The 27,009-nt window shown below is 41.8% G+C and overlaps 1 pseudogene across 1 annotated transcript in view; it reads left to right on the top strand.

Moving 5' to 3' along the window:
• The window catches only part of LOC122563845 (uncharacterized), a 38,864-nt pseudogene extending 15,226 nt beyond the window's left edge, over positions 1–23,638 (top strand). Inside the window, exons 6-9 of the transcript XR_006315754.2 lie at positions 2,247–2,343; positions 3,437–3,555; positions 14,657–14,814; positions 23,443–23,638. The product of XR_006315754.2 is annotated as an uncharacterized LOC122563845 (transcript). The remainder of the gene's footprint in view (positions 1–2,246; positions 2,344–3,436; positions 3,556–14,656; positions 14,815–23,442) is intronic.
• Positions 23,639–27,009: the final 3,371 nt, after the last annotated feature.

The raw sequence follows: 27,009 nt of genomic DNA, 5'->3' as shown, positions 1-27,009 counted from the left end.
CAGCATACCTGACAGCGCTTTCTAGCCTCCTACTGCACCCAGTATAAAAAACGTGCCCCTTACATCTCCTTTGAACTTTCTCCCTCTCACCCGAAGTGCATGCCCCTAGTTTTAGACATTTCAACTCTGGGAAAAAGATTCTGACTGTCAACCCTATCTATGCATCCCATAAGTTTATAGACTTCTACCAAGTCTCCCCTCAGCCTCCCCCACTCCGTAGAAAACAACCTGAGTTTGTCTAGACTCTTTTTATAGCTCATACCCTCTAATCCAGGCAGCATCCTGATAAACCTCTTCTGCACTCTCTCCAAAGCCTCTACTTCCTTCCTTAATGTAGCGACCAGAATTGAATGCAATTCTCTGAGTGTAGCCTAACAAAAATTTTATAAAGCTACAACATGGCATCCTGACTTTTGTACTCAATTCCCTGACCAATAAAGGCAAGCATGGCTTATGCCTTCTTTACCACCCTATGTACTTGCATGGCCACTTTCAGGCAGCTATAGACTTGAAACCCCAGATCCCTCTGTATAGCAATGCTGTTCAGGGTCCTGCCATTAACTGTATACCTTTCCTTAATGTTTGATCTCCCAAAGTGCAGCAACTCACACTGACCTAAATTAAACTCCATCTGCCATTTCTCTGTTCATATCTGCAATTGATCTATATCTCACTAAATCCCTTGACTACCTTCTACACTATCCACAACTCCATCAATCTTTGTATTGTGTGCAAACTTACTAACCCATCCATCTACATTTTCATCCAAGTCATTTATATGTGCGGAACACCACTAGTCATGGACCTCCAGCCTGAAAAATACCCTTCCACCACCAAACTCTGCCTTCTACGGGCAAGCCAATTCAGACGCCATGCAGCCAAGTCACTGTGGATCCCATGCATCTTAATCTTCTGGATGAGTTTACCATGATGGACCTTGTTGAAAGCCTTACCAAAGTTCATGTAGACAACATCCACTGTTCTACCTTCATCAATCACCTTTGTAACCTCCTTGAAAAATTTAATCAGTTAGTAAAACATGACTGTCCCTAATTATGCCATGCTTTTCCAAATGCACATAAATTCTATCTCTAAGAATTCTTTCCAATAGCTTCCCAACCACCGATGTGAGATTTACCTGTTATTGTTTCCTGGATTATCACTGTTTCTTTTCTTGAACAGAGGATCAACATTAGCTACTTGCCAGACCTCAGGACCTCATCAGTGCCTAGTGATGATGCAAAGATCTTGGTCAAGGTCCCAGCAATCCCTCCTCTGGCCTCTCTCAATAACTTGAGGCAGATACCATCGGGCCTAGGGACTTATCCAACTTAATGTTCTTCAAGAGACCCAACATCACTTCCTTCTTGATCTCAAAGACCCTAGCTTGCTCCACAGAAATCTCACTATCCTCCATATCCTTCTCCTGGGTGAATACCACGCAAAGTACTCATTTAGGATCATACTCACATCCTCTGCCTCCAACCACAAGTTCCTGCCTTTATCCTTGAATGGTCCTATGGTTTCCCTATTTATTCTCTTTTTTTAATGTATACATAGCGAAAGTGTTTTTTGTCCAGGTTCTCTCACCAGCTCCTCATTTATCTCAGTGCTGTTTATAGAACCTCACTGTGGTTAATGTGTTTCCCTGAATAACTCTAGATGCCATTCAAAATCATTTTTCTGTATGCAGAATGCTGGAGTCAATTCTAAGAGAGATGACAAGATGAAATGGAAATACAAATCTGTTTTATCACTTTGTGATGCAGTTCGTACTCTTTTAAATATGTTTTCAGAGGGAGCCGGCACATCACAAGCCTAGTCTTCCATAAACAAGAATCTGAATGAATATTGATTCTGTTTTTCAGACCTTGCCTCCAGTTGTTCCGCCCAACTTGATTTCATATCCTCACAGGATGATTACAATTGATTTTAACTTGAAATCTTACCATTAAGGAAATGTAACTAATTTAAAATTAATTACTAAAATCACTCAGAATCACTGTTGTTGGTTGCCATATTTGAAACAAGTCACAACAAACATTTGGTATAAATTCTTCAATTATTGTTCATAACCTTTGACTTGTGTCTAAGCAGACACATTGAATGGGAATTTTAATTGGAACTTTTGATGATAGCTCCTATTGAATTGAATCTCAGTTCCATGCTCAAACATGCAAAGACAAGTTAGCAAATGGTTTGAAAACATTTGTAGTTTTCAACTAGTTTTATTTGTTTCATTCCAGACCAATCAGTGGGGAGGCAATGAAAGTTCTTCAGATGTAAATCTTTCCAAACATGTGATACGGTTTGACCTACCCATGGATGTTCGGGTACTTGAAGGTAACTGATTGTTGTGTTCATTATCTCATTCAATGTTGAGCACTAACAAGCAATTTTCTGGACAATGAAGTGATTTAGATGATCTTCACTGATTTGCCATGTTATCAGGAGTCAGGAAGGTTGGCAGCATGAAATGTGTAACCTATTGGCAACGTACAGATCTTCAGAGGGTGGGCACGGCAGGCGATGGGGTTGGATCAGAAATCAAAAGCTGCCAATTTTGACCCACTTACAGCAATACCTTTAAGAGAGAGATAGTGCCATGGACATGAAAGGAAGCAACAATGTTGAGAAAGAAGTAGCAAATTTTGAAGCACTTAATGCAACAATGAGGGCATAAACAATAATTTAGTCATAAGTCAGGACTTCCGTTTCTTCCTGAAATAACTCCACCAAGTCACCCTTTATTTACACTTGCATACACTTCCTCAGAGCCAACTCTCAGGATAAACAGAACTTCTGACACTCCTGTTCTTATTCGTCAGCCAGGGCTCCCTGATTGGATCAGATTAACAGCCCTAATCAGAGAACTCATATTCTATGATGTTCACCTGACTACCCTTGTTACAGTCACCACACTTTCCTTATCTCAGTCTCTCGACTACTCCATTTTCAAGCTCCTAAAAACGGGACAGTGGGATTACTAAGATCTCCTTGACACAGTTAAATCCAACATCCACTGAAAACCTTCCTGACTGGTGACCAGCAAAAACCTGATTAACGAATATTATTCAGCATCTATAAGAAAAGGACTAGGAAAATTGGTTTCAAAGCCAAAGAGACATAGCACTCTGAAAGCCAAAGAGGAGTCCATGTGGAAACTAGACAGAATGGGTCCATGATGCAACCATTTTTCTCCTGTTTAATGCTCTTGGGCACAACACAACACTAAAACATCTCTCTGGAAAATGAGCTATAATTTTAGTATCAAAAATCTTTCCACCTCTTTCTTATAAATAGAATTTATTCATAGTGACAATTTAAATGAGGAGGAAGGTAAGACCAAAAAAAGTCATAAAATAGCATTTAAATCCCACTTGTTGTAGCACATCACTTTAAATAAAGCTGGAATATTTTCTGCTTTGTATTTCAGGCATGTCACCAACTCAGTATTTAAGTGCCCATTGCTGTTGTGATGAAAATTTAACTTTGTTGTACAAAACAGCCTTTGTTAAGCAAGATAAGGATAGAGATGGACAAATTGATATAAAGGTAGGAGATTTTACCCTGGCCAAGTGAAATTTATCTCGATATTAGCATGGAATAAAACAAGTATCTTGAGGTTTTGTGCAATCCCTTTCTATCAATATTTCAGTTTCTTAAAGACCTAAAAGACGATCAATTATCACTGAATTGTTACCCAATGATTACCTGAACTGTGTGTGCCAGTTGGCAAAGGGTTATGCAGATTAGAGAGTTAAGTGTGTAGTTCACAGAGTGGTGTGGGAAAGGATTAGGTTCATGGTGGCCAGGCACCAGTATTCAGGAAAGAGAGAGCTGCTTGGCTGGGGTAGGCTCTACTTAAACGAGACTGGCACCATTGTCTTGGTGAATGTATAACTAGGGCTGTGAATAAGGTTGGCATATGAGGAGAGACTGAGTGGATTGAGATTATATTCATTAGAATTCAGAAGAATGAGGGAGGATTTTAGAGAAATATATAAAATTATGAAGTGAGTAGATAAGATAGAAGTAGAGAGGATGTTTCCACTGGCAGGTGTAACTAGGACATGAGGGCATAGCCTCAAGATTAGAGGGGCCCAGTGAAGTAGTTGGCGCTACTTCAGTAAATGTTTTTAAAGATGGATGCAATTAAGGGATATGGTGAGAGTGAATTGAATGGAGCTGAGGCCACAAAAAGATCAGCCATGATCTTATTGAATGGCAGAGCAGGCTTGAAGGGCCAGATGGCCTACTCCTGTTCCGAGCTCTTACATTCTTATGTTCTTAAGGAGAGAGGGAGAATGTAAATTGGCGGAATCTGCCTAGGCCCTGAATGACGTCAGCAATGGCAAGAGGTTTGGGAGAATTGTGGGAGAAGTCATTTGTGACCTTTCTCACCATCAACAGAGTCGCATTTTCTCAAGTCCCAGACATTGAGTTGAGGTTCTTACGAGTGGGCAGTGAAAAGTCTGTGAAGAGAGATTATCGCTCATTCCTGCCTAATCCCACCTCATTAGTATGCAGTTTCCCAGCATCCCACCTGGCAGAGAGAAACTAGATGCTGAGAACTCCTGATGTGAAAGTCAGAGCAGACTCCAACTCACTGCTTGCTCCTCCTTGCCTCTATCTTAGACACCAGTCACCAACATTTCCGGCCATGATCCATGGGAAGTGAGAGCATACGGCACATACAATGGCATCTGACATGTACTAGCCTTACCACATCTTCATGGCATACCTCTGATCTGTTTCCGCACTGCTCTGGCACCTTTCACTGGAATGTTGCAGCAAGGCGACTTTAAACACAGGCACAGACACCAACACCCAGCTCAAGAACTGGATCAGGCTGCATCTCAAGGCTGTTCATTTGCTCTCCTAGTTCTCACTCACTTTACATCTACTTGGGTGCTCACAGCATCCCTGCTTTTCCTTGCATTTCAGCATTTTACCCCCTCAGCTACACCTTGCAGCCTCACAGTACTTCTGTCTTGACTTGCTTTTTAGTACAGAAACAGAGCAGTGATCAGTCAAGGGGGTGAACAGGCTGTTGGATAGTACCATGTTATATCAATCTTACACCCCCACCAGGGGTCAGCCATGTACATGCCAAACAGATTGCAGCTACATCAATCAAGTGGCCCTGTCTCAAAGTCTAAGGGGTACAGTTGTTAATCAAGTCAAGGGAAACATCTTTCATGTAGGGGGTCCCAGCACAATGAGTCAAGGGGAGCGTTAACATAGAGGATATGCAGTCATCATCTGGGGGTTTGGAATGAGTGAAAGTGAGTGACGGAAAAGGTTGTGTGCAATAGTGAGAGGGACAACCATGGGCCTTGGTGGGAGGAGACTGCAACAGCAGAAATAGAATAACCATGAAGCAGCAGAGAGACACTGGTGGCACTCACATTCACAGAGTGGAGGAGATCATTAACTTCCTTGCAACACTGCTGGGCATTCTTCCGGACCATGAACACTGTTCTAACCCTGCTTGCAACTTTGGACCAGACCTGGCAGGATCTGATTCCATGATGCCTTCCACTTGTGCTGTGGCAAGAGGATAGTAAAGTAAGATTTGATAATAAAGGCTGGCATAAGGGTATTAATGAGGAAGCATCTTGTCTCAGAAGATTATGAAGAGGAATGAATGTATGTTAGCAACAGCAAGAGTCTGAAAATACTGGAGAGAACAGTATATAGGTTCTCTCACAGTTATTGTACCTTTGGACAGACAGACAAGAAAGATAATTTTTAAATTGCAGTATGCTATCTTTGTCATAAAATTTGTCGACATCTCAGTTCGGGGAATGTAAAGAAGTATAATGCCATTGCATTTCCTTTTCCTTCAGACCTTACTTCTGTGTCAATTTATCACTCATTGGCTGACAACCTTTTTCCCTTCTCACAATAATGTAAAGCAAACATGTAAAGGTTCTTTTCATTCATTTGAACAAGAGGCAGTGCTGATTTAATACCACATGAACTTTAGAACTGCCTAGATTTACTGCATGTGGTCACTAAATAAGCAATCATCAAAGGATTCAGAACTAACACCAGCCACATTTAAAATTTAAAACCTGCTCTGATTTTCCCATTTATTACACAGAGAAAAGGAAATGTGCAAATAACACAGCACATCAGGGACATATGTACACTCCCAGCATACAAAAAGCAAATATCAGGCACGGAATTTTTAGCTTGTTTTGTGTGGAGAGTTCACTTAATCATTCGTACCGAAAATGTGAATCTCAACATGTTTTATCACAGCTATTCCATGGGTGGTACTTCTAATCCAGCTGGTAAACTCAGCAAAGACCTGGCTCAAGACAGAGTTTTATATTCTCCCTCCGGACACTCTATCGCTAAATCAATGTCTTGATTGAATGTGTGACTGTTCGGCATGAATTGAGAACAAATGAGCACATCAATTACTTTCCCCTGGCATCAATGTTCAGTTTGTGAGCAAACCACTTATCAAATTTTACATGCATATTATGGTAGATTTGCACATTCGAAACTGCCAATTTAAGCACCATTCTGCGATTATTTAGTGATTTCAAACCATCACAGATAGCAATGACATCTTTCCACTCGTAGCACAGTTCCTTTGCATTTCTGTGGTGCTTTCTTTACAACTATTCTTCTATCACCAAATCAAACAGAGCAACTTATCATCAGTGGATTCATTCATCAGTGGATGATGAAAACGGGCAGAGAGCCACAAGACCTTGAGTCTGTCTGTCCATTGACAATGAGCTGTATTGATTTTCGTGGCTGTGGGTAGTAGGCTTACTCCATGATAACCTAGACTAGTGTAGCAAAATGTAACAATGCTATTGGACTGATCTCAAGATAGTCAGTAGTACATATGGAAATCTCCACAATCTTATCTTTTCAAGTTCACTCTTCAAAAAATTGCTCACTCAGTGTAAGCAAATGATTCTTTCACTCGGCTGTCTATGGTCTCTCACTAGTTTGAAAAATGTGTTTCTATTCATTCATGAATATGAATAATCCTGAATTCCTGAAGAAGGGCTTATGCCCGAAACGTCAATTCTCCTGTTCCTTGGATGCTGCCTGACCTGCTGCGCTTTTCCAGCAACACATTTTCAGCTCTGATCTCCAGCATCTGCAGCCCTCACTTTCTCCACAATCCTGGCAGTGCCAGCATTTTGTAAATTTTGTAAATGGTACACACTGTGCATTAGGTGGGGAGAGAATGCATGTATGTGCATGTAATGCCAGTCGAGTGGACTGCTTTGGCCTCGATGGTGACAAGCTTCTGGAACATTGTTGGAGCTTCACTCATCTAGACATGTGAGGATATTCCATTGCCCTCTTGACTTGAGCCTTGTAGATGGTGGACAGGTTTGGATGTCAGGAGGTGAATTATTATTTTACAGATATCACTTTGAGAATCACTGAGACACACAGAGGCATTTGTGGGGTATCAAACTAGTACTCTACCTACACAAGATCCATTCCAATTGTATTACATTCTTGATTAGAAGCCGAGAGTTTGCTTTTCCAGACTTCCATGGCTATCAGTAGTCAAACTGACTTAAAGTTTCTATGACTTAAAGTCATAGAAAGATACAGCATGGAAACAGATTCTTCTATCCAACCTCTTCCATGCCGACCAGATATCCTAAATTAGTCGAGTATCATTTGCCAACACCCGGCCCATATCCCTCTAAACCCTTTCTATTCGTATACCCATCCAGATGCCTCTTAAATGTAATTTGCCAACCTCTACCACTTCCTGTGGGCAGTTCATTCCATACATGCACCACCCTCTGCATGATTCATGTAAAAGATCCATAAGAGAAAAAAAACAAAGTGGATTTCCCAATAATTGCCATTCAGAGTGGCAATGACCAACCCCCACCCTAAGAAACATCACACTGGATAGGAAACATAGATTATGGGCATAATCTATTTGTCTCTGACAGTCTCCTTAGCAGCATCGGCACTGTTGAAAACTGTTGTCATTTACGCAAGCAATTTGATGGATGTTGAGGTTTGAGATATTTGATTATTCTAGGTCAAGTCAGCATGAGGAGGCAGGAAGTGTTGAGGATTCTAAAAGGCATTAAGGAGGACAGGTCCCCAGTTCCGGATTGGATCTATCCCAGGTTATTGATGGAAGCGAGAGAGGAAGTAACTGGGCCTTAACAGATATCTTTGCAGCATCCTTCAACATGGGTGAGGTCCTGGAGGATTGGAGAATTGCTAATGTTGTTCCCTTGTTTAAGAAGAGTAGCAAGAATAATCCCGGTAATTATAGACTGGTGAGCCTGATGTCAGTGGTAGGTAAGCTGCTAGAGAAGATACTGAGGGATAGGGTCTATTTACATTTGGAAGAAAATGGGCTTATCAGTGATAGGCAGCATGGTTTTGTGCAGGGAAGGTCATGTCTTACCAATTTAATAGAATTCTTTGAGGAAGTGACAAAGTTGATTGATGAGGGAAGGGTTGTAGATGTCATATACATGGACTTCAGTAAGGCATTTAATAAGGTTCCCCATGGTAGGCTGATGAAGAAAGTGAAGTTGCAAGGGGTCCAGGGTGCACGAGCTAGATGGATAGAGAACTGGCTAGGCAACAGGAGACAGAGAGTAGTAGTGGAAGGGGGTTTCTCAAAATGAAGAATTGTGATCAGTGGTATACACAGGGATCCGTGCTGGGACCACTGTTGTTTGTGATATACATAAATGTTTTGGAGGAAGATATAGGCAGTCCGATTAGCAAGTCTGCAGATGACACTAAGACTGATGGAGTAGCAGATAGTGAAGGGGACTGTCAGAGAGTAGAGCAGAACATAGATAGATTGGAGAGTTGGGCAAAGCAACGGCAGATGGAGATCAATCTGGGCAAATGCAAATTTCAGAAGGTCCAATTCTAGAGCGAACTATACGATAAATGGAAAGTTGATGTACAGAGAGACTGGGTGTTCAAGTCCATTGTGCCCTGAAGGTGACAATGCATGTTGATAACGTGGTCAAGAAGTCATATGGCATGCTTTCCTTCATCGTATGGGGTATTGAGTACAAGAGTTGGCAGGTCATGTTACAGGTCATGCATACAGTTCTGGTCGCCATGTTACCAGAAGGATGTGGAAGCTTTGGAGAGGGAAGAGAGGAGGTTTCGCAGGATGTTGCCTGGTATAGAGGGTGCTAGGGGTTAAGTAGATTAGCATTATTTTCATTAGAAAGACAGAGGTTGAGGAGGCACCTGATTGAGGTCTACATAATCATGACAGGTATAGACAGGGTGGATAGCAAGAAGCTTTTTTGCCCAGAGTGGGGAACTCAATTAACAGGGTCACAAGTTCAAGGTGAGAGGGGTAAAGTTTAAGAGAAATATGCGTGGAAAGTTCTTTAGGCAGAGCGGCTGTAACGTGTTGCCAGTGTAGGTGGTAGAGACTGGCATGATAGCGTCATTTAAGATGCGTGAATGGGCAGGGAGCAGAGGGATACAGATCCTTGGAAAATAGACAACAGGTTAAAAAGAGACCTGGGATCGGTGCAGGCTTGGAGGGCTGAAGGGCCTGTTCCTGTGCTTTTCTTTGTTCTTTGTTCTTAATGTATATCAATTCCTTCACTTTCAATATACTATGGGGTATACAAAATGCTGTTTGAGCTTGCAAACATTTAACGCATCATTAGTTTTTTTGCAGCTTTGTTTGAATATTCAACAGTTTATATTAAAAAGTAGTGATAACCTTTATGTGCAACTACTCTTGATCTCTAGCTCAATGAAAAGTGTTTTTAAACAGAGCTGACTTGAATTGAGCCTGACATCTCCAGTTAAAAGCTTATGTAATTTGCTCTTGGACCAGGCAGTTTTGGAACTTATCACTTGAGAATTCCCTCAGTCTCCACTCCTGGCTCAGTCAATCCAATGAGTGGGTAATCTGATTGTTTAGGGAGACATACTTGCTTACTCTGTTCGCTTAGGCCTGTTTCCCTCACTGCAATGTTATCAGCTCATAATCGCAACAACACGTGACACAAAAAATATTTCGTAATTTAATCCACAAGCAAATTGAACAGCCATGTGACAGTGACAGTCTTGGTTATTGTAATCCTATCTAGTACCTAGCAAAGCTCTGCATTACAGTGGAGCTCCCTTTCCGAATGAGAAGGGTGCTCAGATACGCTCAGGAGAGTGAATATCTCTTCACTTATTTCAGAAAGCTTGTGAGTCATCTGCCCTCATTTCCAATTAGATCCCGATCCAGTTTTGAACATGAATGAAAATGGAGAAGGAAAGGTCAATTATGTTAAAAATACAACCCAGTAACATCTGTTACAGCAGAATATTTGACATCTGTATAAAATGATGATTTACTGGACAAGTTACAGGCATTTGTTAATTCAGTTAAATGTGTCCAAACCACTGGGCATAGATTGTTTTGCATTATTGGCTCAAATGGCCTACATTAGAGTACGGTGGGAAATAGATTAAATGGCCACTATAAGTAGATTCCAATCTGAAGTAACTCTGATTTGGGAACTAACATGAGTCTAGCAGTTGTCAGTATTTTACAAGGGTCACATTAATGGCATCATCAACACTGCTGGAGAATGTAACTGATACAGTTGTAGAGAAGGTTCTCACCCCTAAATCCCTCTTCTTCCACAATAATGGTGTAGTCTTCAGTTAGGCTAAAGAACCTGCACTTCTTTGCCCATCATTTTGATGTGGTCTGGAGTTACATTTTATTCTGCCTGACATTTTGCTGAGTACAGTAATTGTATCGCAGATAACTGAAGTCCCTCTATTAGTTATATCAAATGTAAGTGAGACTAATATGTCAAAAACACCTCCTAGCTTGTTTAACATTACAGCACAGATGTTTCCCAAAGACCATCATGAAAGGTAATGTTTAAGCAGAACTTTTGGAGGAGTTTGTTATGTGAGTAAAAGCACAATAATGCCCTCTAGAATAAATAATATTAAGATCCCAGCTAACGAGAGTACTATACAAGTCAGATCCCAGGGTGAAAGCTGGCAGCAAAGACCATAAGTTTTACTTTTGCAATCGGATTAACATGGTGGTTGGTCGCTGAATATATTCATGGAAATCTGCCAGTGCTTATTTAACAAAAGACAAAAAGAGGAAAAACACAAATTCATGTTTTTACATGGAGTCATTGAGATATAAAAGCATGGGAAGAGGTCTATTGACCCATTATATGCACTGGCAAATTACTTTGCTGTGTATAAAAACCAGTAAAAATGATCTTATCACAAAGATACAAAATAAAATTTCAACCTAACACCCTCAATAACAATGAGGATTCCTCAAACACTTTTTCCACAGCCTTCTGTTTCTGGAGCTTTCTCTTACTGACATTAAACCATTGAGTATTTCTTTTTAATTCAATGTCTTGGAGACTGATAAGCCAACAGTCCCTCAGCTGTTTTTTTTAACAGAAACTTGTACACTGCCTAATCTTCTGGATGGTTCTTTCTTCCTAAAATGAAACAGTTTCTGTCTCTATCTCCCTATGTCATAGGACCCCTTTCTTCCAGGAAACAGCCTTTTTTTCTCTCTCTCTTCGAGCCTTGTTGTTTTAAAGCACTGAACTAGTAGCTGAAAGGTAGCTTTTTTAGAGGGCCTTATTTAAATGCATGTAAACACAATTCCAGACACTCCTATACCATATAAACAAACCACAAAAATGGAACTCAGAAATTCACTCCTTAACTAACAGAATGTAGAAATGCAAATCAAACTTAAAGCTTACATGCGTTAGAACCTTAGTTTACAAACAGTGAAAATAAAATATCACAAATCTTCATCACAGCAACCATTAGAAACATGTGGCTTGTCCAATGATGCTGTGTGTGAATGCATGTTGCAGATTGGAGCTGAGTGATGTAGAGATAGGACGGCCTTGTTGTGTGACACCAAAAAGAAAAATTTTACTTGTTGTTTCAGTTTAGTTTAGAATTCATAATACTGGACACAAATCATAAGACCATAAAACAGAAATTAGGCCATTCAGCCTATCGAGTCTGCTCCACCAATCAACCATGGTTGATAAGTTTCTCGACCCCGTTCTCCCTCCTTCTCCCTGTAACCCTTGATCCCCTTGACAATCAAGAACCTATCTATCTCAGTCTTAAATGATCTGGCCTCCACAGCCTTCTGTGGTAATGAATTCCATAGATCTACCACTTTCTGGAGGAAGATGTTTCTCCTTATTTCCATTCTAGAAGGTCTTCCCTTTTCTCTAAAGCTGTGCCCTCAGGTCCTAGTCTCTCCTACCAATGGAAATACCTTCCCAACATCCACTCTGTCCAGGCCATTCAGTATTCTGTATGCTTCAATTAGATCATGCTTCATCTGTCTAAACACCATCAAGTATAGACCCAGAGTCTTCAAACGCTCCTCGTATGTTAAGTGTTTCATTCCTGGGACCATTCTCGTGAACCTCCTCTGAAAACACTCCAAGGCCAATACATCCCTCCTGAGATATGGGGCCCAAAACTGCACAGAATACTCCAAATGTGGTCTGACTAGAGCCTTATAGAATCTCAGAAGTACATCCCAGCTTTTATATTCAAGTCTTCTCAAAGAAAAATGCCATAATTGCATTTGCCTCCCTAACTACTAACTCAACCTGTCAATTTACCTTGATAGAATCCTGGACTAGAACTCCCAAGTCTCTTTGCATTTCAGACTTCTGAATTTTCTTCCTATTTAGAAAATAGTCCATATCTGTATTGTCCCTAACAAAGTGCATGACCTCACACTTTCCCACGTTGTACTCCATATTGTACTTCTTTGCCCACTCCCCTTACCTGTCCAAATCCTTCAGCAGCCTCCTCACCTCCTCTACCTATCTTTGTATCATCTGCAAACTTAGCCAGAATACCCTCAGTTCCTTTATCTAGACCGTTACAACACTGAGCCTTGTGGAACACTACTTGTCATCACTGCCATCCTGAGAAGGACCCTTTTATCCCCACTCTCTGCATTCTGCCAGACAGCCAAGCTTCTGTCCATGCAAGCACCTTGCCTCTAACACCATGGGCCCTTGTCTTATTCAGTAGCCTCCTGTGCAGCATCTTGTCAAAGGCCTTGTGAAGGCCAGGCAGATAACATCTATTAAGTCTCCTTGGTCTAACCTGTTCATTACTTCCTCAAAGAATTCTAGCAGATTTGTTGGGCTTGATGTCCCCTTGATGAAACCTTACTGACTTTGCCCTATTGTACGGTAGACTTGCATGTATTCAGAAATCATATCCTTCACAATGGATTCCAGGACCTTACCCACGACAGAGGATAGGCTAATCGGTCTGTAATTTTCCATCTTTTGCCTCACTCCCTTTTTAAACAGGGGTGTCATGTTGGCAATTTTCTGGTCCTCTGGGATCCTTCCTGATTCTAGCGATTCCTGAAACATCACAACTAACACCACCACTATCTCTTCAGCTATCTCTCTTAGAACTCTGGGGTGTTGTCCATCTGGTCCAGGTGATTTATCCACCTTCAGGTTATTCAGTTTTTCCAGCAGCTTCTCCTTGGTAATGGCCAATATGCTCAGCTCTGCCCCCTCACTCTCTTGAATCTTTTGGGATATTACTCATGTCTTCCACTGGGAAGACTGATGGGAAGTAATTATTCAGTTCCTCAACCATTTACTTGTTCCCCACTACTATCTCTTCAGTGTCATTTTCCAGTGGTCCAATATTTATTGTTGCCCTATCTAAAGAAACTCTTACAGTCTTCCTTTATATTACTGACTAACTTACCCTCATGTTTAATCTTCACCCTCCTTTTGTTTGTTGCCCTCAGTTGGTATTTGGAAGCTTCCCAATCCTCTGGTTTCCCTTTGCCACATTATATGCTTTCTCTTTTGCTTTTATGCTATCCCTGACTTCCCCAATCAGCCATGGTTGCCGCATCCTCCCTGTACCATGCTGCTTTTGTCTCGGGATGAGTCTCTGCTGTGTCTCCTGAATTACTCCCAGAAACTCCTATGATTGCCGTTCCAATGTCTTTCCTGCTTGGCTCCTCTCCCAGTTAATTTTACCCAGCTTCTCCCTCATGCCTCTGTCAGTGCCTTTATTCAGCTGTAATACTGTTACTTCTGAAGTAAATATTGCTTTCATATGTCTACTTTATTTTAAAAGCTTGTTTTACATCAATAAGCTGTGCCATAAGATCTACACTATTGCTATTGGCATTTTATGAAGGTATTCCCATTTAGTTATTCAAGGCAGGTTTTATACTCTGAACACTACTGCCTTTTGTTCAATACCTGCCTATACCCAGTTAACCAACTTCAGCTAGGTCAGTTGAGAGTTTTGGTCTCACTATTTCTGATGTTGGTAAGGATTTTCATGTGTAGTGTCCAGCAATTCCAGGTAGAAAGTAAATGGTTAATGACACAATTAAACCCTGGACATCTTTCCTGCACTTATAGCAAACCACTTGTCAAATAGTTTTACAAAAGAGGGTAAACGGCCTGTCTTTCCCCAACACAGAACGCCACCTGCAAATGAGATGGCCACAAAGGAGTGAGAAAATATATTGTAGTATAAACAGTAGAATGCAAAGACACAAATGTTTATTTTGATCATAGCAGTCATGTGAACATGCATTGTAACACTTTACACGGTATTTATTTTTCAGGAAATGGAAAATGCACTGCTGTTTGTCTACAAACCGCACAGAAACCACTTTCAGAAACTATATAATTTGATAAAGATCAGTGATGATTTCAAAGTGGATCTGAAGTTATTTGTAGCTCTAGCTTGCTTGATGTCTAGAATTTTATATAAAGAGCCCATGTGAGTACCATGTCCTGTTAGTTTTGCTCACTACCTCATCATTCTCCTTCTACAGGATATTCACCACTACACTATGAATTATTTCTGGGTATACAATAACTAGTTGACTTCAGTCTTTGCATTGCACCTAATGAATGCTATTTTTGAGAAAAATGGTCAGTTTAAATGTTTTGATGATTTATGCTCATAGCTGAAACATGGTTTGCAACTGAAAAAATTGTTTTAAAGCAAACTTCATTTCCATTCTTGGGCTTTGGCTGCACAGGTGAATGGTTTAAAGCTAAAAATTACACAACACTAGATAATAGTCCAACAGGTTTATTTGGGAGCACTAGCTTTCAGAGCAGTACTCCTTCATCAGGTGGTTTAAAGCTGGTATGATTCAACACAAATGATGTTACAACAACATAGCGCAATTAACATAAAGGGGGCCATTGTGGAAAAAGTATGTATTTCATAAAATGAATTCATATGGTGGAAAATCTTGGACCAGCCTTTGTTCTGTCTACACCAACAGATTTTTCTTTGATGTGAATACCTTGCATATTGGCTCCCTTTCATAATTTTTCTTTTACACATCATTGACCACCACAATAACTCCACAAAGGCCAGTATCCCATCACCAAGGCACCTTTTATTTACATGTGCACAGTACATGACACTGACCCAGCTAGCTCAGAGCCAACTCCGTAAGTGAGCAGAACCCCTGACACTCCGTTTATATATGTCAGCCAGGGCTCCCTGATGGACCAGATTAACTGCCCCAGTCAGGGAACTCATATTCTGAGGTCCATCTGGCTTACATTGTTCTAAATACTACAACTTGACCTTGTTCCAATCACTGCAGCCACCATTGCATTTTAGCAGACTACTCGGGAAGCATTTTGAAATAGATTTGTTTTTTATTCAGTAGTGGGCAGTGGGAATAAGATCCTACTTATTGCTGAACTGTAGTTACTCTGAAAAGGTGTGTTGAGCTCTGTGCTTTGACTCCAACGGGACAGTCTGTATATTTCTATGATCCGTACCTGGGAATTCCTAGGTTTGATCCAACAATGGTGAAAGAATGGTAGTACATGCTCATGTTAGGATGGTGCATTACTTGGAAGTGATTTTGGAGCAAATGGTGTTCCCATGTTGTTGCAGGGTTTCTCCTTTTCAGTAATAGTGTGCATTGGCAACATCTTGTTTGTTTGTGATTGATAGAAAGGTTTTTTCAATAGGTCATGTTAAAGTCTTCAGGTTATCATTAGTGACAATAATGAATCAGCTGTGGTAATCTGGAGATGGGTGCAGTGTGTTCAATTGCACGTAAGTGCTTGTCTCTGCTTTTGGTTCCAAGTGGACTTTCTAAGCTCAGTGGAAGATTATCAGTTTAATATGGAAATAGCAGATGTCTGCACTGATAAGGGACATCCAACATCCCCATCATGTTTGAGGGTTCCTCCATCCTCAAAAGGTCATAGAATCCCAACAGTGAGGAGGCAGGCCATTTAGCCCAACAAATCCATACTGACCCTCAGAAACGCATTCTATGCAGACACACTCCTCCATCCTATCCCTTTAACCCTGCATTTCCCGTGGCTAATCTACCGAATTTGCACACCTTTTGACTGTAGGAGGAAACCCACACAGACACGGGGAGAATGTGTAAACTCTACACAGTCAGTCACCCGAGGCTGGAATCAGACCCAGGCCCTGTTGCTGTGAGGTAGCAGTGCTGACCTCTGTGCTGCCCTCAGTGGAGAAATATAGCTCCTAAACTCATTCTATCTGACAAACCGCAAGTGGAATTTTAATTAAACTGGCCAGCTGGCAGTGGGTGGGTACCGTGGGCTGCAGCAGGGTGGGGATGGAAGAGGTGAGAGTCGGCAGCATAACGGGAGCCTTTGTTTGTTTTAATAGTAGGTTTTACAATTCTTTACCTCAGTCAAGGCACTGCCAACATATTGCTTCCACTTTACTAACGTATCACTGAATGTGGGTCTGATGGTGATATCAACTTAAAGACAATCTGTCAGAGGACAGAATAACTGCAAGCAAACATTTACTGTGACACCTTGTGGAAATGAAGGGATAGGAAGAATAATGGGAACATTGTCTCCTGGTTCTCTGACTCTTCTTCATGGATTAAGTCGGATGCAGTGTGACCCCAATGGGAGGCTTTATTTCCTCCTTTATTTTCTGTAGGAAATTGAACTGAATTGAACAGGGGTGCTGAAAAGTAAAGCAGACTGTGATGAGGAGAATGGCGCAAAGGCTTGGATTCTATGTTGGAAAAAGTTTAATAATCTCATTGGGTCAGAAATGATGACTGGAATACCAACCATTGATTGGTGACTTCCCCAGCATTCCCCCTGCACAGCATCTTCCCAGCAACACACTATGTAGCTCCATTCATTCAATATTGACCAGATATCTCCTCCAAGCTCCATCTGAACAGCGAACACTGATACCCACCCTCATCCTATTGACATCTTATATAGGTTCCTCACAGTCACCCTCTGTAGAAATTGTTGCTCTTTTCCACCAACTGCTCTTTTCACATTCATAACTCTCTGGCTTGTCTCATTGTGGAAGAGAGCTCTAAAAGTCCGTGAGAAAAAAAAATCAGGGGCTGACCTTCAGCTAAAGCCACCAAAATTGCTGCTGTGGCCTAGAGATTGTCAGAATGCCACAAACAGTTGATATTGACAGAGGTTTGGAGTCACCTCTAAACCTGGGGGGGTCAGGGCTTGCTAGTTGAGATAATTACATCGGGTCGTTAGTCATCCTTTCTTCTTTAACCAAACAAGACTTTTTTTGTATGCTGAATTGGCGCCAAAACAGCTCAGCACCAAAATAATGAGCGCCAAAACAGTTTAGTGCCAAAACGGCGGGGCCAAATGATCAGTGCCAAAAGGGCGGCACCAAATAGTCCCATTCCGAAACCTGTGATAGGATTAGATAGCACCCACCAATGTAACACATTATACTCACTCCTGTTGAATTGAAGTTACCACTTACTGAAATGCCATAGTGTACACTATGCTGGATTTGAACCCTTTCTCTATGTTAGTGCTAAACCATATACTTAACTTCTATAGTTCCTTCAAGGCTGATAGAGCCACAGTGGAGGTGTTGTCCCTGCTTTAGGCACTTGGACCAGTTTCCGTATTGAAAATATTTTACCTAAGTACTCTTGTTGGTGAGGCCCGCAAAGGGTCACGATTCTGTTTGCGGTTTAACCCGATTTTATTAACAAAATAGTCCTTATTAAAAACACCATGTGAGCATTTTTCAAATTCCCACAATAATTACCCTTTATCTAGTTCTATCCATCTGAGAAAGGATATTATCCGCAATGATCCACTTGTTTGAGCCTGGCCATTGGAATCTCCTTCCTCTCTGATATAGGTTGGTCTCATTGGTCAGGGTGGACCTTCTGGCAGTTCTTGGGTTGCTGCATTGCTTGCTGCCATGTCTTCGCTGGGGAGGGAGTTTCCAAGTGGGTATTTTTATTCCCCCTCGTCCTGGACCCCCTTGAATGTTCTGTGGCTTTTGGCCAATGGCATCATGAGTTCAAAGCATCCAATGGAATTGCACCAACAACCTTCAATGTTGCTATCCACTTCCTTAGACACTGGCTGGAAGTCAAGGTGCTATAAGGTCTGATCAATACTTCTCCCATATTGAACCTGCCGGCTGATTGCAAATGGTTCCTCCTGAAGTTCTGTGCCCTCTTTGACCTTGGCTTCCACTGTTCTCTGTGGCCAATAGCTGCTGGCTGCTATTTAATTTAGGTCAGCCAATTTTCTGTCTGGGGCTGTGGGTCAATTTTTGGGCCCGTGGTCGCTTGGCTACTGAGGGGTTATTGGTGAAGGGATTCTGGGGTTTTGTAAATCATAGAATTTCTAGAGTGTGCAAACAGGCTATTTGGCCCAACAAGTCCATGTGATAGTACCATGATGTCTAAGGCAATTAAACTATTGCTCACAACATGGAAAGAGTTGTCACCTGCATGGTCCATCAGATGTGGCAAGTGACCAGGTGCATACTGGGCCTGAGCAATAACTTGCATTGTTAGTCTGCCACTTGACAAATTAGATTAGATTAGATTCTCTACAGTGCGGAAACAGGCCCTTTGGCCCAACCAGTCCACACCGACCCTCCGAAGAGTAACCGACCCGGACCCATTTCCCCTCTGACTAATGCACCTAACACTATGGGCAATTTAGCATGGCCAATTCACCTGACTTGCACATCTTTGGACTGTGGGAGGAAACCGGAGCACTCGTAGGAAACCCACGCAGACACCGGGAGAATGTGCAAACTCCACACAGACAGTCACCCAAGGCTGGAATCGAAGCTGGGACCCTGGTGCTGTGAGGCAGCAATGCTAACCACTGAGCCACCGTGCCACTCCCTTATAAGGAAAGCTTCACTTTGGTGATTCAGTGTCTGCTCTCCAGTTCATGGCCAACAAGGAAGGGATGATAGAGAAAATGGAGAAAGGACACATAGCAAGTGGAGAATTCTCCTTGAGATGCTTTCAACTCTCATCTGTTGCCTCCATCTCTTGCCCCATACAGACCTACAGGCTGTCTCCTGCCTTGACGACTGACATTGCCCTGCACAGGTGAAGATAGGCCAGTCTCTGGCTGGAGTCCACACTCCAATACACACAGGACATCAACCATGAATATTTCAGGAGGCAGGTCCAGGGAATAAGCAGTCTGCTTCTGGCTCAGCTGAAAGCACAGAGGATGCCTCACATATGAATAAAGGATAGTGGCTGAGAAAGACTGAATGGCAGCACTAGGGAACTACCCACGCTGTTTTGAGCAATACTCTTCGTGTTCTGTTTATGTATACTTCAATAAATAAGCACTTTATTTGAACCGCCCATTCTACAGCCTCTGCTTTATCACCTCACAAATTCCACCTGGACAGTACCTTGCAGGGGAATAGTGTTGTGAGGTTGCAAGTTGAAAGGATGTGATACTTAGATTGTTTTTTTTGTAGGAGTGAGGCTTACGGTTACACTGTTATCATTTTGTGTCCTCAGATTTGCTGACCCATGTCTGTGCGAGATATTCCATTGCCAGCCAGACCAACAGCTCCAGTCCTATTGGTCACATCTGTCTCTTGCCCCTCTTCCTTCTCTTTGGTCTGAATTTTTTCACCTCACCTCCTGCTGTGGTATTTGAAGGTGGGTGGGGCTTGTAATATAGAATGGTAACCTACCTACTGCCCTCCCACCCAAACCCGAACTGTCTCCCTTAGTATATTGACTGAGGCCATAGTGGACAGCCCAACAGATCTCACAGCATGAACTGCTATCAGTCACAAAGAGATTCCTATGGGAGTTCTCTTGTGCCTAATGAAGGCACCATCCACCCTCTCCATAACATTGTATATTGTCTTTAAGCATGTTCCCAGCCTCTAGAAAACAGTCTGTCTGCCCTCCCGGCCCTCTGATTGGACCTACCAGGCAGCTCGGTCCAATCTCCCCAGACTGTTGTCCATTACACTTCTTCTTCTGTGATTGCATATAGTCCCAGCAGTATCCACTATCCGATTTTTGACATTTTTGCAAACACAGAGCTACTTGACAGGCTGAATGACCAGCAACTCCATAGGGCAGGACTGTATCCGGGATGAGGACAGAAAAGTCCCATTCTGACTTAATTAAAGCTGCTCCCAATATAATATCAGTCGGCTTAGGTGGATTTTGGTTGGTGGAGTTATCCTTGGACTTTTCAGTCGCTATGGCGGTGGCACGGTGGCTCAGTGGTTAGCCCTGCTGCCTCACAGTGCTGGGGACTGTGATTCAATTCCAGCCTTGGGTGACTGAGTGGAGTTTGCATGTTATCCTCATGTCTGCATGGGTCTCCCCCTGGTTTGCTCCCACAATTAAAATGTGCAGGTTAGGTGGATTGGTCATGCTAAGTTGCCCTGTAGTGTCCAGGCATGTGTAGGTTAGGAAGGTTAACGCAGGGTTTCGGAGATAAGCTAGGAGTTTGGGTGGGGTGCTCTTTGGAGGTTCAGTGTGGATTTGATGGGCAGAATGGCCTCTTTCTGCGTTGTAGGGATCTGATGTAAACTCCAGCCCCTCATTTTTGGGAGAGGCCTATCACCTTCCCTTTCCTATAATTGCGGACCTTTTTGTGGTGTGATACTGTGCAAGACTGGTAGACCACAGCCATTCCAAATCCCCTTTGAGCACACTGAAGAGTGTTCCCAAGACACCTGAGTCATAGACAACCTAATGGCTTGTTCTTGAGGTGATCCAGAGGTAAATACAGTAATGAAACAACAGAGGTACTTGGAAACGAATGAATTGGCCATATTGGATCTGCACTTTGCGGTGTGTCAGATAAGTCAGACAAATATGATTCATTCAATAGTTGTACTGGGTTTTCCTTCTAGAGATGTGTCTCCTGTTGCTCTTCTCCTCTGCTGTGGCAAGAGTTATTAGCCAGACGCTCAGAAGGTAGCCCTTTCCTTCAGTGGAGCATTCTTCAAACAGTTTGAAGGTGCAAAAAGTTGTGACTGCTGCAGAATGATTCAGATTCCAGGGTATTTTGGTCACAAAATGAGCTTTATATTGAGGGAAAAGGAATTTCTTACAACTGATGAAGATTTCAGAGTGATCTGAGGACCATGGGCATGTAGTCAGTGATTCCCTGCAACTGTGGGAACCGAGGCACATCAGCAAAGGCAACAGTCTTCTGTCCTGACTGGTCTCATCCATGGGTAACAAGGCAACAGGAACTTGGGAGATCAGCAAATTCAAATTTGTCATCAGCAGATTCAAAGATCCTGTAGTTGTCATGTACGGATATCCGGAGGAGTCAGAGACAAAATAAACTCAGGGCTATGGAGACCTTTGACAGTCCATGAAAATGTGCCCACCTGATCTTCTTGGAACAGGGACTTGTTTCAGGAGAAAGCAGATGTCAGCAATGATTTGCAATGAATGTGTGAGCTTTCTCAGGCACTGTTGCTCTGTCATGTCCAGTTTACTGAATACACTCAGCTGAGGGAGCTGCCTCCTTCAATCTGGAGCTGTTTGTCTATCCCCTATTCTTGTGGAGCACTGTATAGCTACAAAGCAAGCATCTGGTGCTGGTGTGTCTACTCCCATTACTTTGCGTCAGTGTTCTATACAATGCTCCCATACTGCAAAGCTGACAGCAGGGAAGTTGCGATCAAGATGACTAGTGTCAAAGGGAGATAAAGCAAAAGCAACATTCTGTGGATGCTGGAGATCTGAAATAAAAACCGAAAGTGCTAGGGAAACTTAGTAGGTTTAGTAGCATCTGGGGAGAGAGAAACAGAGCTAAAGTTTAGAGTTAGATATAAGCTATGAAGAGGAGTCATTTCATACTCAAAATGTTAACTTTGTTTCAATATCCTGAGAGGCTGCAAGACCTGTTGTGTTTCTCTGACAATTCGCATTTTTATTTCAAAGGTGTAATAAATGGCAAAAAATTAGAAATTTGCCATAACACAGTGAAACCAGGCTCTCCGAATGAATGTTGTGAGTATAGCTTGTCCATAGACAGTACAGTGATTGTAATGAGTTTAACCTGGTTGACCTCATAGAATATGAGTTCCCTGATTGGGGCTGTTAATATGGTCCAATCAGGGAGCCCTGGCTGACAGATAAGAACAGGAGTGTTTTGATTTAATCCCTCCCCTCCCCTTCACTGTTTGATCACACAACATTGCCCTTTGATATGAAGGGCACTGCTTATCACTTCACTGGCCACTCGGGTGTTTCTCTTCTTCCTGATGGTGGAAACTGAATAAAGATTCGTGCACCTTGTGTCTCTCACTGTGTCTCACAGCTGCACACACACACCATGGGTGCTGGGGAAAATAACACTACCACAGTTAGGCGGTGTGGGGGTAAAAAAAAAAGAAAAAGAAAGGACTGGATGTTAAACATCCTGTTGACTCTGAGAGCTGGCTCTTGAGGGAGCTGCATCAAGAAGGAAAAAAAAGAAAAAGAAAAAAAAAGAAGAAAAAGTAAAAGAAAGAGCAGGAGTGTCTGACATCCTGTTCAGTCTGAGAGCTGGCTCTGAGGGAGCTGGATCAGTGTCAAGGACTCTCCACGTGAAAATAAAGGGTGACTTGGTGACAGGTTACTGACCTCTGTAGAGTTATTTCAGTCAGAACAGCAGTTATGCAGTTTCACTGTTCATAGCCTTTCCAGCCTGTCAGTTTCACTGTCCAGTGACTGTCTTTTGTTCTATCACTGATCATCCTGGCCAGTTTGACATAGCTTGGGAAACCTGTGAGCTTTCTGTTAAGTCCAGCAAGCTGGGTTAAATTGCCAGCTAACTTCTGCTTTCCACACTTATATGACTTAATGCTGTTCATCTGCAATTGTATCCCATTCAAACTTAAAACTGGTTGTGTCATGTTGAATTTCTGAGCTGGTGATACCTTTTTGGAGTTTGACACTTACTTGTACCCAAATATATCTTTCTCCAGTTAAAACATTGCACTGATATCATTTGGAGATATGGTCTTTCTGCTGAAATTACAGAAGCCAGAACTGTACAGCTCATATGTACTGGGCCAGGGTTGACTTGTTGGAAGATAGATATTGTTCAACTTATTATCTTTTGCCTTCAGGAAGGATGCTATTAAACCAGACACTATTGCCAAAAAGGACGATCTGGAGAAAGCAGATTTCTACGCACTGAACTGGAGAGTTTCTGAAGTTAGAATCAGAACCGACCTTCGGTTTTTGTTGTCATACCTGCTTTAAGAAAGAAATGGAGGTTTCAACTTGAAAACACATCGTTTTGTTGGCATTCTGTTAAATTAAAAACTGAAGATTTTATGTCCATGCCTTTATCACCTCTAGATTGTACTATGCTGCTTCTATCCAGCATAAATGACAGCTCTGCAAACCTGTCTGTCCATACCCTAATATATATTGTCTTTTTCACACCAATATCTTAATGTGTCTTTCATTAATCAACACTGCTCTCAGTGATGTACACTAGCTGGATCTGGCAATTGTGATTGGGTGGCTCAATGGTTAGCACTGCTGCCTTACAGCCCTAGGGACCTGGGTTTGATCCCTGTCTCAGGTGACCATCTGTGTGGAGTTTGCTTATTCTCCCCATGACTGTGTGGGTTCCCTCTGGATGCTCTGGCTTTCTCCCACAATCCAAATTTGTGCAGGTCAGGTGAATTGGCCATACTAAATTGCCCAGAGTGTTAGGGGAATTAGTCAGGGATAAGTGTAGGATAGGGGAATGGGTCTGGGTGGAGGATCGGTATGGACCTGTTGGGCCAAAGGGCCTGTTCCCATATTGTGGGGAATCTAATCTAAGTTTTGCATCCTTTGGTTAAAATCCAACCACAACATATGCCATATGTCTGGTTCCTCAAATTTCCATGTCTTGCGTATCTCTGGTTTTAGTTGTACCACTTTGGCATTGACTAGCAAGGCCCCAAACTCTTAATTTCCCTTCTTAAAGCTTTCTTGCCACCTTAAAGGCATTTTATAAAACCCACCATTTTAATTGAATGTTTGGTCATAAAGCCTAATACCTCCTCAGGTGTTACTTTTGATAACACTTTTGTGAAGCAGCTTGGGACAAGTTTACTATGTTAGAGATTCTATATGAATAAAAATTGTTGTTGCTAGATTTTATTTTCATTTTAATAGATATTAGTAACATTTTCATCTGACAAGCAGCCATTGTAAAATTTACCATGAATTTTTATGCATAACTCTTGTGAAATGCACACAAGTAGCAAAAGAACTGTGCTTAGAATACTGGGAAGGACCATTTCCAGTTATCATGCACTGAACGCTGTATAACAGCATGAAATTCAGCCAACCATTCTGCTGAATTGCTAAAAACATCAAATTCTTGGCCACTGTTTCCTATTACCATATCAATAAATCTCAAATCATCCAGAAAACATTAAGAAAAGGAAAAGACAGATAAAGTAGCAATTTTAAGGCCCTGAGCTAAATGCTTGCTTATAACACACATGGTTGTCCCCACTGCGAAATATCTGGAGACAAAATCCATTTGCAGGAGACTTACAATCATTAAATCCAACCATAATCAAACTGTTTGAAATGAAGCACATGTATTAAGTTTGTAGAACTCAAACAGTAGTTGACAGTAAAACAGTTATTTGTGAAAAAAATAATTGCACTTTCTGATACTATAGCTCTGAGAGGATTGAACGTAAAAATAAGGATGTTATGCCTCATTTGTACAGAACATTGGTGAGACCAAATCTTGGAAACTCAATGCAATTTTGGATTTCCTTATTTATTGAAGGATGTTAATGATTTGGAGGCCGTTCAGAGGATCTTTACCAGACTGATATCTGAAATGAATAGGTTGTCCTTTGAGGATAGGTTGGCCCAGCTGGGCTTGTTCCCACTGGAGTCTAGATGTGTAAAGGGTGACTTGATTGAAGTGTATAAGATCCTAAATGTTCTTACCAAAGTGGGCATGGAAAAAATCTTTCCTCTTGTGTGTGAGTCCAGAACTAATGGGCACTGTTTTAACATTAGATCCTACTCTTATCGGACAAAGATGAGGAGAAGTCCTTTCTCTCAAAGAGTTGTGCAAAATCCTTGCCTCAGAAGGTGAGGGAAGCAAAGTCATTGAATATTCTTAAGGCAGAGATAGATAGATTCTTGTTAGGCAATGAGTCAAAGGTTATTGTAGTTTATGGGCATGTATATTTCAAGCACAAATGGATCAACCACGATCTTATTGAATGCCAGAGTAGGTTTGAGGGGATGAATGGCCTTGTGCTGCTCCTATTTCATATGTTTGTGTGTTTCTACACACGACTGAATGATGTTGTTGATTATATTATTTCTCCAAACCATTGCCTGGGGGAGAGTGGAACAGTAGGCAATATAATTAAACATTGACAGTGACTACATTGTGATGATGCAGCAATCTTTGATCATATTTCATGTACCATTGTCTGGTAGTTCATTTTCATTCAATCTTTGTAACTGCATTGGGAGATTTTATACAGCAGATTTATCAGCAAAACCTTTATTGTGAGGCAAAGCTCACCAATCTGTTAAGAGATAACTGGCTGAGTTGAATTATTTGAAACCTTAAGAGAATTGGGCTGTATCAATTAGCCCTCACAATTTGAAAGACGGGAAAAAGACAGCAACGCTCTGTATGGATATTAACTAGAAAGTAACAGTTTATTACATAGATTGCAACAATTTATTGTTTTGATGGATTAATTGGTTATTATGTTTCTCTATATATGATCTACATATTCCTTGGCTCATTGGTTCAATTAATTTGTTCATTTGTACAACTATAAATTGCTACCTATGCAATGATGGTAAAATACAGAAAATGTTAGTGGAGACACAGGATATTGAGAATAAGAATTAGAATGTTGTTTTTTGCTTAAATTCTTCATCATATAATTAAAAGCTTTGTTGTCATTGGGAAAGTGGTGCCATAGTTCTGTTATCACCGTGCTGGTAATCCATGAGGTTTGTGCTGAAATCGCACTGTGGCAGCTTGTGTTTTTAAAGCTCAATTTTTAAAAATGAAATCTGAAATATAAAGCTTTTCTCCTGAAAGAGGCGAGAGTGTGTTGTGGGCGGCACGATGGCACAGTGGTTAGCACTGCTGTCTCACAGAGCCGGGTTCAATTCCCGCCTCAGGCGACTGACTGTGTGGAGTTTGTACATTCTCCCCGTGTCTCCGTGGGTTTCCTCCGGGTGCTCTGGTTTCCTCCCACAGTCCAAAGATGTGCAGGTCAGGTGAATTGGTCATGCTAAATTGCCTGTAGTGTTAGGTAAGGGGTCAATGTAGGGGTATGGGTGGGTTGCACTTCGGCGGGTCGGTGTGGACTTGTTGGGCCGAAGGACCTGTTTCCACACTGTAAGTAATCTAAAAAAAAAAGTACAGTAGGTCAGGCAGCATCCGAGGAGCAGGAGAATTGACATTTCAGGCAAAAGACCTTCATCAGAAATAATGAAGAGATTCCTGATGAAGGGCTTATGCCACACCGTCGACTCTCCTGCTCTTCAGATACTGTCTGACCTGCTGTGTTTTTCCAGCAACACACTCTCAATTCCGATCTCCAGCATCTGCAGACCTCACTTTCTCCTTATCTCCTGAAGCCATCAATAATGTACAAACCCATCTGCCATCACTGATGTCCTTTATGGAA

Source organism: Chiloscyllium plagiosum, unplaced genomic scaffold (genome assembly GCF_037043375.1).
Source record: "Chiloscyllium plagiosum isolate Xiang-an unplaced genomic scaffold, Cpla_swu_hap1 HiC_scaffold_31, whole genome shotgun sequence".
NCBI lineage: Eukaryota > Metazoa > Chordata > Chondrichthyes > Orectolobiformes > Hemiscylliidae > Chiloscyllium > Chiloscyllium plagiosum.
Note: the sequence above shows the minus strand (reverse complement) of the source record. Positions and strands in the feature narration are given on the sequence as shown.